The sequence below is a fragment of the Durio zibethinus genome, chromosome 4 (genome assembly GCF_047325235.1).
Source record: "Durio zibethinus cultivar Kanyao isolate XHJ-2024 chromosome 4, ASM4732523v1, whole genome shotgun sequence".
Taxonomy (NCBI): domain Eukaryota; kingdom Viridiplantae; phylum Streptophyta; class Magnoliopsida; order Malvales; family Malvaceae; genus Durio; species Durio zibethinus.
In genome coordinates this window covers 29836223-29846788 of record NC_143165.1, presented here as the reverse complement: position 1 = coordinate 29846788, position 10566 = coordinate 29836223, and the positions used below count along the sequence as shown (strand labels likewise).

The 10566-nt window shown below is 27.6% G+C and overlaps 1 pseudogene; it reads right to left on the bottom strand.

Annotated features, from left to right (window-relative positions):
• Nucleotides 1-2902: 2902 nt before the first annotated feature.
• LOC111288973 (putative sugar phosphate/phosphate translocator At1g12500 pseudogene) lies at nucleotides 2903-9906 on the bottom strand (annotated as a pseudogene).
• Between the last annotated feature and the right edge of the window lie 660 nt (nucleotides 9907-10566).

Here is a 10566-nt window from a genome sequence, read left to right as displayed (position 1 = left end):
TTTGAATATAGATAAAACATTATTTTTGTTCTCAAAAAGAAAAACAAATTTTTATCTAATTTTTTTAATAACATTCAAATGTGTCATCTTTTCATATAAAGATGCAAACTCTTATTACTTTAGTAGTACATGCTTTCTAATCAATAATTTATTAACTTTGAGTCAATCATTATATAAATTCTAAATAAGTTTTAATAGTTGACCAATTCAAATAACTGTTTATTTGCTTTTGCTTAATTATTAATTTCAATAGAAAACATATTTTGAGAAGTAATAAAGGTAAAAAATGTGCTTACTTGTTCACGAGTATAATATGGCTTCCGTTTCTTTTTAAGTTTTACCAATTCTTATCAAAACCAATAAACTATAATTGTCAAATAAAGAAAAGCTTACCTTCTTTAATTTCTAATTCTAATAATAACAAATAAAATAATCTTGGCTTGAATGGGATGGTCTTCATCCTGCTTTTTATTTTCATTCTCAAATTCTAATTTTAATAGATAATAATTTATTAAGCACACACACACACACATATATATATATATATATATATTTGGAACCATGATTAAGTTGAAAAAATGATAAATTAAAATTTAATATATTTGAAAAATGATAAATTAAAATTTAATATATTTGAATTTAAAATTTATGTTAAATTTTTAATTTTTGATATATTTTGATTTGAATTTAAATAATTATCCAAAAATATTAAATTTAAATAATTTATTAAATAAAATTATTTGGCAAAAAATAAAAATTTATTAAGTATATATTTTTGGAACTGTAATTAAATTTAAAAAGAAAAGATAAATTATGATTTAATATCTTTGAATTTAAAATTTGTGCAAAATTTTTAATTTCATATAGATTTTAATTTGAATTTAAATAATTATTATATTAAATTTAAATAATTTATGAAAAAAATTTATTTGATAAATAAAATAATATAAGTATTATCTTATGTATCATTAAAAGAAACTATCCATATAAACAATTTTTATCATATAATTTTATATGTTATAATATAATATATATTAGATTTGGGGTCTAAGAAAATTGAATTTGACATTTGGTTTTGTGTATTATTTAATTTATTGACATGTGCCCTGAATTTGATTATTTAAAATAAGTTTTGCTTAGCGGATTTGGTACTGATTTTGGGTTAAAAAACCATTTTACTTTAAATGCTTCCACAAATTCTTTTCACACCCAACGCATTTACACCCAATTGCGTTATGAATCTGTGTTCCATTTTTTGGAATATTATCATCATCTAAAAAACCAGAAGATCATTTGTCATCTATTGTCATATTGCTTGCGATTGTAATTGAAGGTTTTTAGCACGACGAGCTCTTTGGGGCAACAGGGATCTAACTCAACAGGGGTCGTACTTTTAATTCCTTTGCAATTTCAAAATGTTTATGGTTGTCAGGTTTTCTCTCTTTGTGATATTTACTGAAATATTAGTATTTTTATTAAAAAGAATTAACAGAGCAGCAGGGAAAGAGGGTGAGGTTTCCATCTCTTAGGATTCCTATTATACTGTACCTAAAAGATGAATAACTCCATTGATATATTTGATAATTTCATAAACCACATAATAATACGATAAAAAAATGATATGAAAAAAATCATATATATGTTTTTAAAAAAAGTGTTTTGTGTTTATTCATGTCGAAATTTTTTTTTTTACACGAAACAATTCGTGTCATAAATATGTTGATTCATCTAAACATATGACACAACACGAATAACAAGTTTAATTTAATTTTATTATACTAGTATATGTTTAACATGTTTAATATGTTTAACAAATTTTTTATATTTATTTTAATTTAATATAAACATATAAATATTATTTTAATTTTTAATCTTTTAATTATTATACTTAAACATTTAATTATAATACTCATTTAATAATGATTATAAAATTATTTTTTTATATTAATAATATAAATACAATATAAATATTAATATTAGTCCTATACATTATTATTTTATTTTTTTTAATCTTTAATTGTTTATTATTTTGAATTTGATACTAAAAATTAGTATTGTTATGTAATATAAATTAAAATTTAAATATATATTAAATACGTATTAAATGAGTATTAAATTTTTTTAATTTTTAAATATATAAGAACATTTTTATATTATTAATATGTCAAATTTATTAAGTTGTAAATGATATATAGTTTATAGTTATTTATTATTTATGTTTTTGTATATATTTATATTAGTCGTGTCTATTTTTATATATTCATATTAGTTGTATCTATTCGTATATATAGATATTATTTGTGTTTATTTATATCATAATTAAACGAATTAATTGTACACGTGTTAATCATATCATGTCGCGTGTAACATGTATATTAAATACATTGTATTCATGTTTAGGATTTAAGTACATTTTATAATTGGTGTTATGTTCATATGCTAATAATTATTACACATGTTGAACATAATATAAGATATGACACGAAAACATGAATTATCGTATCTACCCAATTATTCATTTATAGTTGTTTTATTCCCTCGTAGGTACAATGGGTATTGTCATTTCTGTATGTGTTTGTTCTTTACTTCAATTTCTTATCTTTTGCAATGGTTCGGACTTTTAAAGTCCAATGACGTCTTTCAAAGCAATTAAAGCCAAGATATTTTTCAGTGCTCATAAATTTCAAGATATCATTGTTGAGTTTTTTTTTTTTTTTTTTTTTTTTTTTTTTATAACAATAAAGTTGATCTCTGAAATATTTTGAAATCAATAGCCAGATATATAATGTTGTTTATATATTAATTGTCACCGTTTCATATTTTAACTTTATCTATTATTTTGTAATAAATAAATGTCATATTGTGTCTAGGTTTGCTACTTACTAACGCAATTTATTGCTGATTAGGTAACTATGGCCTTTTTATATTTCATCTTTTTGTTACTACTAGTTTACAAGGTCCCTTGAACCACAGATTTCAAAGTATGACCAGCAGTAGAACCAACGCAAACTATGAATCCAAATAGGTTAAACAAAGGTTTATTATTACTAGCCAAAATAATCCCAAAAACCACAACCAAAAGTGCAAAATAAACCTCGACAGATTCTTTTTTGCAAGTGATTAAGAAAGCAAAAATGATAATGAAAAAAGGGGTCATTGTGTTACGGGTCGAGACTTAAGCTCCGAACTCGCGCGGCTCCGAGACCCGGGCATTCACCCTTCCGGCATCCCAGATCAGCCTTCTTGCCACGGTTCACACCCTTGTGAGATATTGTTCGCTCTGGCCTCCTTGGCCTCACGGTTTTGTCTTACAAAAGGCGCCTCACAAGGAAGAGATGGTGTGAACCCTTTTATACCCCATGGACCCTCCTATTATGTTCGATGTGGGATTCAGGACTCTTCCTTAGATCCGTGACAATTGCACCAATAGCTTGGTTAAATGACACCGGAATGTACCTTAAAGATGTGTTCCCACACACCATAGAGAAACAAAAAAATAATACTCAAAGCAAAGATCTTAAGAAACTACTTCCTTGACAAAATGTGTTGCCTTGGAACTATTTCAAGAAATGCTATGGCTTTGTAACTGTAACAAGAACATTAGATAATGTGAAGCATGTTGAGAAAGATTGGATAACGGTAGCCATAAAAGTTGAGGAGATACTTGTTCAATAAAAGGACCCCAATGTTGGACATGAACAATGAAGCAATGATCAGTGCCGTTAAAAGGTTATGAGAGAGATGGGATCCAATTATGTAGATGTTGTTTCTAAGATCGCTAGTTAGGGTTATCAGAATATCTAAAACCTGGTGGTTAACAGTGACAATTGAGTCCAGTTTTGGGTTACTCATCCTCTTTATCCATGTTTGCACTTCCACTATATGGGTCTTTTGAGATAACAAAAAAGATAGTAACCTTAAGCTCAAAGACTCAAACTTTTTTTTTTCCTTTGGGTTTTCTTCCCTCTCCAAGAAGTAGAAAATGAGGAACAAAGAGAGAAAGAAAATAATTTTTTTTCTTGCATTTTTGTATGGATATTTAGATGTGAAGGAATGAAGGGAGGAGGATATGTTTAGTAAGGTGATCTAATCAGAGGGTGAAGATTTAGATTTAAAAAAATGGATAAATGGGATTAATGGAGCATCAACGGATTCTGGGAATGGTTCTTAAGTTTTCTGTGTTTTAACAAGAAAATTAAAGAGAAGTGAGAAAGTTTGAATGTTAAAGAGAGAAAGTTAAAGAAATAAGAGTGAATTGTAGAAGAAGTAATGGAAAAAGTTATTCTTTTAGGCAAAAAAGTAATAAAAAAAGAAGTAATAGAAAAAGTTATGCTTTTAGGCAAAGAAGTAATAAAAAAAATTATAAGATAGTTAGGTGTCACATTTTAAACTTCAGATACTATTTTAAATCCGTTTCAAACCACAAAAGTGATTTTATGTAATTTACTCAAAAAATTATCTATAAAAAAAGTTGGTATCTTTTTTGTGCAAAAAAAAAAATGCATTTAACTATTTATTTATTTAGGGGAATGCTAGGGGCAATCGAAAAGACACCAGCATTCTAACACTCTAAATTTTATAAATAAGAGTGCTGCTAAATGCACCTTCATTTTTTTCTTTACACCATAACCTTTTTTTTTCAAAATTTTTTGTAAATGAAATTACGTTATTACTTTTCTCAAAACTTTCTAGAGTTTTATAACTTTCCAAAAATAAATTTTCAAAAAGTCATAATTTTTAAGAGACGAATTTCCAAAAAGGTCATAAACTTTTTTAGAAATGGATTTTCAAAAAGTCATAAAACTTTTCCAAAAATTTAACTTTTTAGAAATTCATTTCTAGAAAAGTTTATAATCTTTTGAAAATTTATTTTCGAAAAGTTATATGATTTTTCAAAAATTCATTTTCAAAAAAATTTATAACTTTCCGATATAACTTTTTGGAAATCCATTTTTGAAAAAGTTTATAACCTTTTGAAAATTTATTTTCGAAAACTTGTGTAAAAGATAAAGGATAGTTAAATAATTTTACTTACAAAAAATTTTAAAAAAATTGAAGTGTGAAGAAAAAAGACGGGTGTATTTAGCAGCTCTCATTTTGTAAACTTACGTCATTCAATGTTTATAATTAAAAAGAAGTTATTTATTTAGATAGTCAAAAACTTTTTAGTAGTCAATGCTTTTTTTTTCTTGTGAAGTGTAAGTTGATTGGGCTTCCACAAAGATGAAAATAGCTTTTTGTTGTTTTTTTTTTTAAGAAAAAACCTCAACCATATATTTTTTTCAAGTAATGCTTTAAAGCATAGTTATCAAAATTGAACTGAATATTAAACCGTTCAAGATTTCAGGTCACCAAGCCAATTGGGTCAATTGTCGATTTAATAAAAAATATTATAAAAATATAAATATTTTAAAAATTCAAAATTTAAACTCTTAATTCAAGTTATAGTTTAATAATTTAACCATAAAATTATAAATTTTAAGGTACATAATAAACTATAAATTTTAAAATATAAAATATATAGAACAATTAATTACTAGTTAGAAATAAATTTACTTAATATTTTGTTAAAATCATATTTTATATTTTAATAGTTAGAAATAATATTTACATTTTAATAAATATAATAAATAATTATAAATAATAATAATAATTTATATTTATTGAAATATAAATATAAATATTGATTGTTAATATATAATAATTAATATTTATGTAATAAAAAAGAAATATCTATACATAAAATTAATAAAAAGGAAATATTTATATTTATATGAGAATTTGCAAAAAGGAAATTAAAATCATTTTTATATTTTTTATATGAATGTAGATTTTTTATTAATTTTACATATATACAAATTTTTATTAATTATTTTCAATCATGGTCAAATAATTAATCATTTTTATTAACATATCATTTTTTATTAATTTTATAATTATTTTTAATACTGGTATTTGTTAATAAAATTTTTTGTTAGATAATCTTTCTTTGAAAATTGCTTATTTTACACATGTGTAAGTTTTTTTACAATGTCATTATCTAGTATCCATATGTCTCAAAATATACCAACATATTATTTATATAAGGATAGAAGGGCTTTAATAGTATAAAATAAAAGTTGAGGGGCTTATTTAAATGAAATAGTAGTATAAAGGCTTAGTTAGATTGTTTTGAATAATTGAAGGGCTTTTTTTTTTCATATTTAACTAAACATATTAATTGGTATTGAATCAATTCGATTCAAAAAATAACTACAAAGTTTATTGATTTATTATGTAAACTGTTAGTTCATAACGAGTTAAAGTAGTTTAATTGCAAAATTGATCTAATTATAGAATTTGATCAGTTTTAGCATTGGTTCAATAGATCGAACCAGTGATCCGATCTAGTTTTAATAACTATGCTTTTAAGATTTAATTCAAATTTCTTCACAATCAATTTATCTAAAAAATATTTAAAATCTTCATTACATAGAAAATTAAATATATTGGTTTTTTTTTGTTAACTTGAACATTTTTTTAATTGTTGATTTTTTTCAACTTAATTTGTCACTATATATTATTAACTAAAAAGATAAAAAATTGAGCTATTTTTATTATTATAAAACAGAAAGTGAAAAATTGAATCATTTTTACTATTATAAAAAAGAAAGTGAGCACAACAAATGAACTCAAAAGTTAAAACTTGCCAAATATTAAAGCATTTTTATTATAAAAATAAATTTTCAAATACATTAATAGTGAAAATTTTAGACTCCACAAGTAAGGTAAGTAGGGTGACACATAAGGATAGCAAATAATCCTTACTTAATGAGTTTTGACCCATCTTAATTTGATACGATCAGATTTTTTCAAAATTAAAGGTTGAGTAAGAGGTGGATCGAAGTTTTTCTTAAAGTTAGAGTTGGGTTTTAGGTTGTATCACCTCGATTTAAGTGTATATAAAAATATATTTTTTATTTAATTTTTGTTAGCTCAAAGATTTGGAATAAACCAAGATGGGGGTGAATTGGTTTTAATAAAATTTTCAAGAACAATATTCAATAAGCATAAATTTAGCCAAACAAATTATCTAAGCAAATAAGCACAATAATTGAAAGTAAACAACAGATAGGGTTAGAGAATTTGACACCAAGATTTATAGAGGTTTGGTCATTCCTTAGGCACCTACGTCCTTTCCCTTAGCCTCTCTTGCCAAAAAGTTCAATCCACTATGATTTGAAGATTACAACAAAGCTTTTCCAAGCTTTACAAACTCAACACTACACATTCTTAAGGGTTATCTTCCCCCTTAAGCTTACAAACTCACAATACATAATTTTTGAAGTGTTTTGCAAACTCTAAGAACCTCTCAAAGGTTGGATGTTTGCTTATTTGAAGTACACAAAAGTTTAGACAAGAAAATAGAGAAAAACTGATATGAATTCGACATTTTTCTGACTTTGAATAGCTTTGAATGCTTGAACAAATTGGTAAGTGAATAGCAATAAGTTTTTTTTGGCTCTTGTTACCCTTGATCTGTAGTTGAATGCTTTATTTATAGGTAGGAAGAAGTTGAGAGCCGTTGGATTGCATTTAATGCTTCAAACCTACAAAAATTTTAGACAAAAATAGTTGTTGGGAGTTTTTGGCCTTCAGGGGATCGATCCTCTCCTTTAGGGGATCGATTGGTTCATGTTGAGAAGGCATGATTTTGTGCCTAAATTGCCTTACTCGATCGATCAGGTAATCTACTTGATCGATCTCCTATATGGGGGGATCGATCCCTTTTCTAGATTTCTAGACTTGGAGGGCATTCTATTTTAGTAACCTATCGATCCCTTTAAGAGGGGATTGATCCCTTACCTTAGGTGATCCCCTATGTAGGGGGATTGATCTTTTTTCTAGAAAATTGCACGAAGAAAACTTTCTGTATGAAAAAGTGATTGATCCCTTGAATGAGGGGATCGATCTGATCAGCTTGAAGCCCCAACCAATCGATCCCTATAAGGAAGGGATCAATTGATTTTTGTTGAAACTTGAAGAATTTTGATTTTGGAAGAAAACATGATTGATCCCTTTTGCTAGGGGATCGATCCCTTCCCCTAGGTGATCGATCTCTTTTATCAAAACATGCACTAATCAAGTTTTGTTCCAAGAATTTGACTTGTTTTGGTTCTCAAATGGATTTTGGCAAGATAGAAGGGTGGAAAAATGTTCAATTTAAGCTTAGAAAAGATTGATTCAAGTTAGACAAATTTTTGTTTTGTCAAATCAAAACTCTTAATCAATTCAAGGCCAATAATCTCTCTCCTTTTGATATGATAAAACTAAGTGAAAATTTTGCTTAAAAATATTTTTCATTTTTGAAAAACAAGCTTCTTCTGAATTTATGAAAACCAAACTCCCTCTAAATAACAATATAGCTCCCTTTGAATTTAAGCATAAGTTTTAAGGTAACTAAGCAAAACCAATATCACCAAAACCATCAATATCGTTAGGATCATCAAAGCAATTTTTCATACCAATATTTCTCCCCCTTTTTGTCATAGCAAAAAGGATGAAGTAAAGCCAAATGAGAGAACAATCAATTCAAGGCCACTTAAGTTCATATCAATCATCAAATAACACATCAATATCACATGCCATAATACCACAAGCCATATGAGAATGAAAGAGAAATTGCATTAATATAAATATCAAGTACCAAAGTTTACAAACCATAATATAAAGATAGATTTACAAAATACAAAGATGTGGGAAAACATAAGGAATGACACTAGTATAGCTCATTGAGGTGGAAAATGAGAAGAATGATGAAGATGATGAGAGTGAGGAGAAGGCTGCCCTATATGCAGATGTGTAAACCTTATTTGCTCAATGTCAGCTCGAAGATGGTGAACTTGTGCTGCCAGTTCATTTTGAATTTCCTTCATAGTTTTCAATCTAGTGTTCATATTACCAACCACCAAATGCAAGCTGTTCATTTGAAGCAAAAGCATTTCTAAGGCTCATTGAGTATTGAATGGTGAGGTAAAGGGTTCATCTTGAGGTTCAGGCATATCTAAAGGTTCTTGCTCTTCTTCCTCTTCTTGTGTAGTTCTAATATCACCCTTTTTAACCCATAGTCTAATCGTATTTTGAACATACCCTATGTTGTGTAATGTAGGAGCCCCAAAAACACTAAATTGGTCATTGAATACCATCTCCTTGTCTTCTCTAGTATTTACCTCCAAATGCCTCAAAAGATTACTTATGGCATACCCATATACCAAGGTATAATCTCTATTCTGAACTATCCTCATCATATTATTAAAAATGAAGTGCACTAAACTTGGTTTCTATTTATGCTTGATCTTATACATCCACCAATAATCTTACTTCCTAATGGTGGAGTATTATGTCCCAAAAGGTGCTAACACATGAGTAACAATGAGGTGTAGCAATCTATCATGCATGGATAACTTAGAGGCTTAAGTGGGAGTAACTTATAGATTGTGATTGCTAAAGATGTCGAGCAAGTTACACCATGTCACATCTAGGTTTTGTTTCCCCCTTATCATATAACTTAAAAGCTTTAGCTAGCACTTGTTTGGTAACTAATATTTCTTTTTCCATCACATAAGTTCTGAATCTATTAAGGTAATGCCTATTTGATCTTTCAATTTGGACACAGCTAGCATTACTATAGAAAACTCTTACTAAATTCTTAAATAATAGACCTTTCATGCATAAATAATTTAGGCATCCAAATTCTTCAAAAGCATGCAGGTAAGGAAATTCTATTGATTGGAGGAAATCTAATGAAATTACCTTTCCACGCTTTACTTCTCGATGTGCAAAATGCATATTATACCGATCCTTTACATCTGGATTATTGAAATTTTGATTGAAGGATGGCTTCATTGTTGAGCTTGAAGCCTCCATTGGAGGATTTCTTTTTTCAATAGTGATTTTGGTTTTTAAGGCCATGTTGGGTGAAATTAATGAGTGAATTTGTGATAGTAGGTGATGAGGAGCAAAATATGTGTGTGAGATGCAAGAAAGGCTCGTGAGTATGGTAGATCAACCTTCTAGAGTGAGAAAAGATAGGTATCAATTTTTATGTGATTTGATGGGTTTTAAGGAGGAATTTCAATAAGAGATCAAGTTAGAGTGAAGAAATTTGCAAAAGATGTAGCTAAGGAGGATCAATTTTGGATGAGAAATGAGTGGGAGCGTTTAGGGTTTGGAGAGGATGAGTTTGGGAAGAAGATGAATATGAGAAGAAAGCTAAAATGATCAGTCAAACTAGAGAAAGACCCCGAGTTTATCATGCCAAAGAGAGATGACCCGATCGATTGGCTGAAGTAGGGGATCGATCGATTATGGTTCTTGTATGGAACCAATCGATTGGTTTTGAAGGGAATCGATCGATTTTGTATGTTTCCAACTTTTTTTAGCTACGGGTTGAATACCCAATCAATCTTGTCCAAAGGGGATCGATCGATTCTGCATGGTTTCATTTAAAATTGGCTACTGGATGCACAGTCGATCAATCCTGTCCAAAGGGGATGATTGGTTCCCTATGTTTTCCCTTTAATTTGG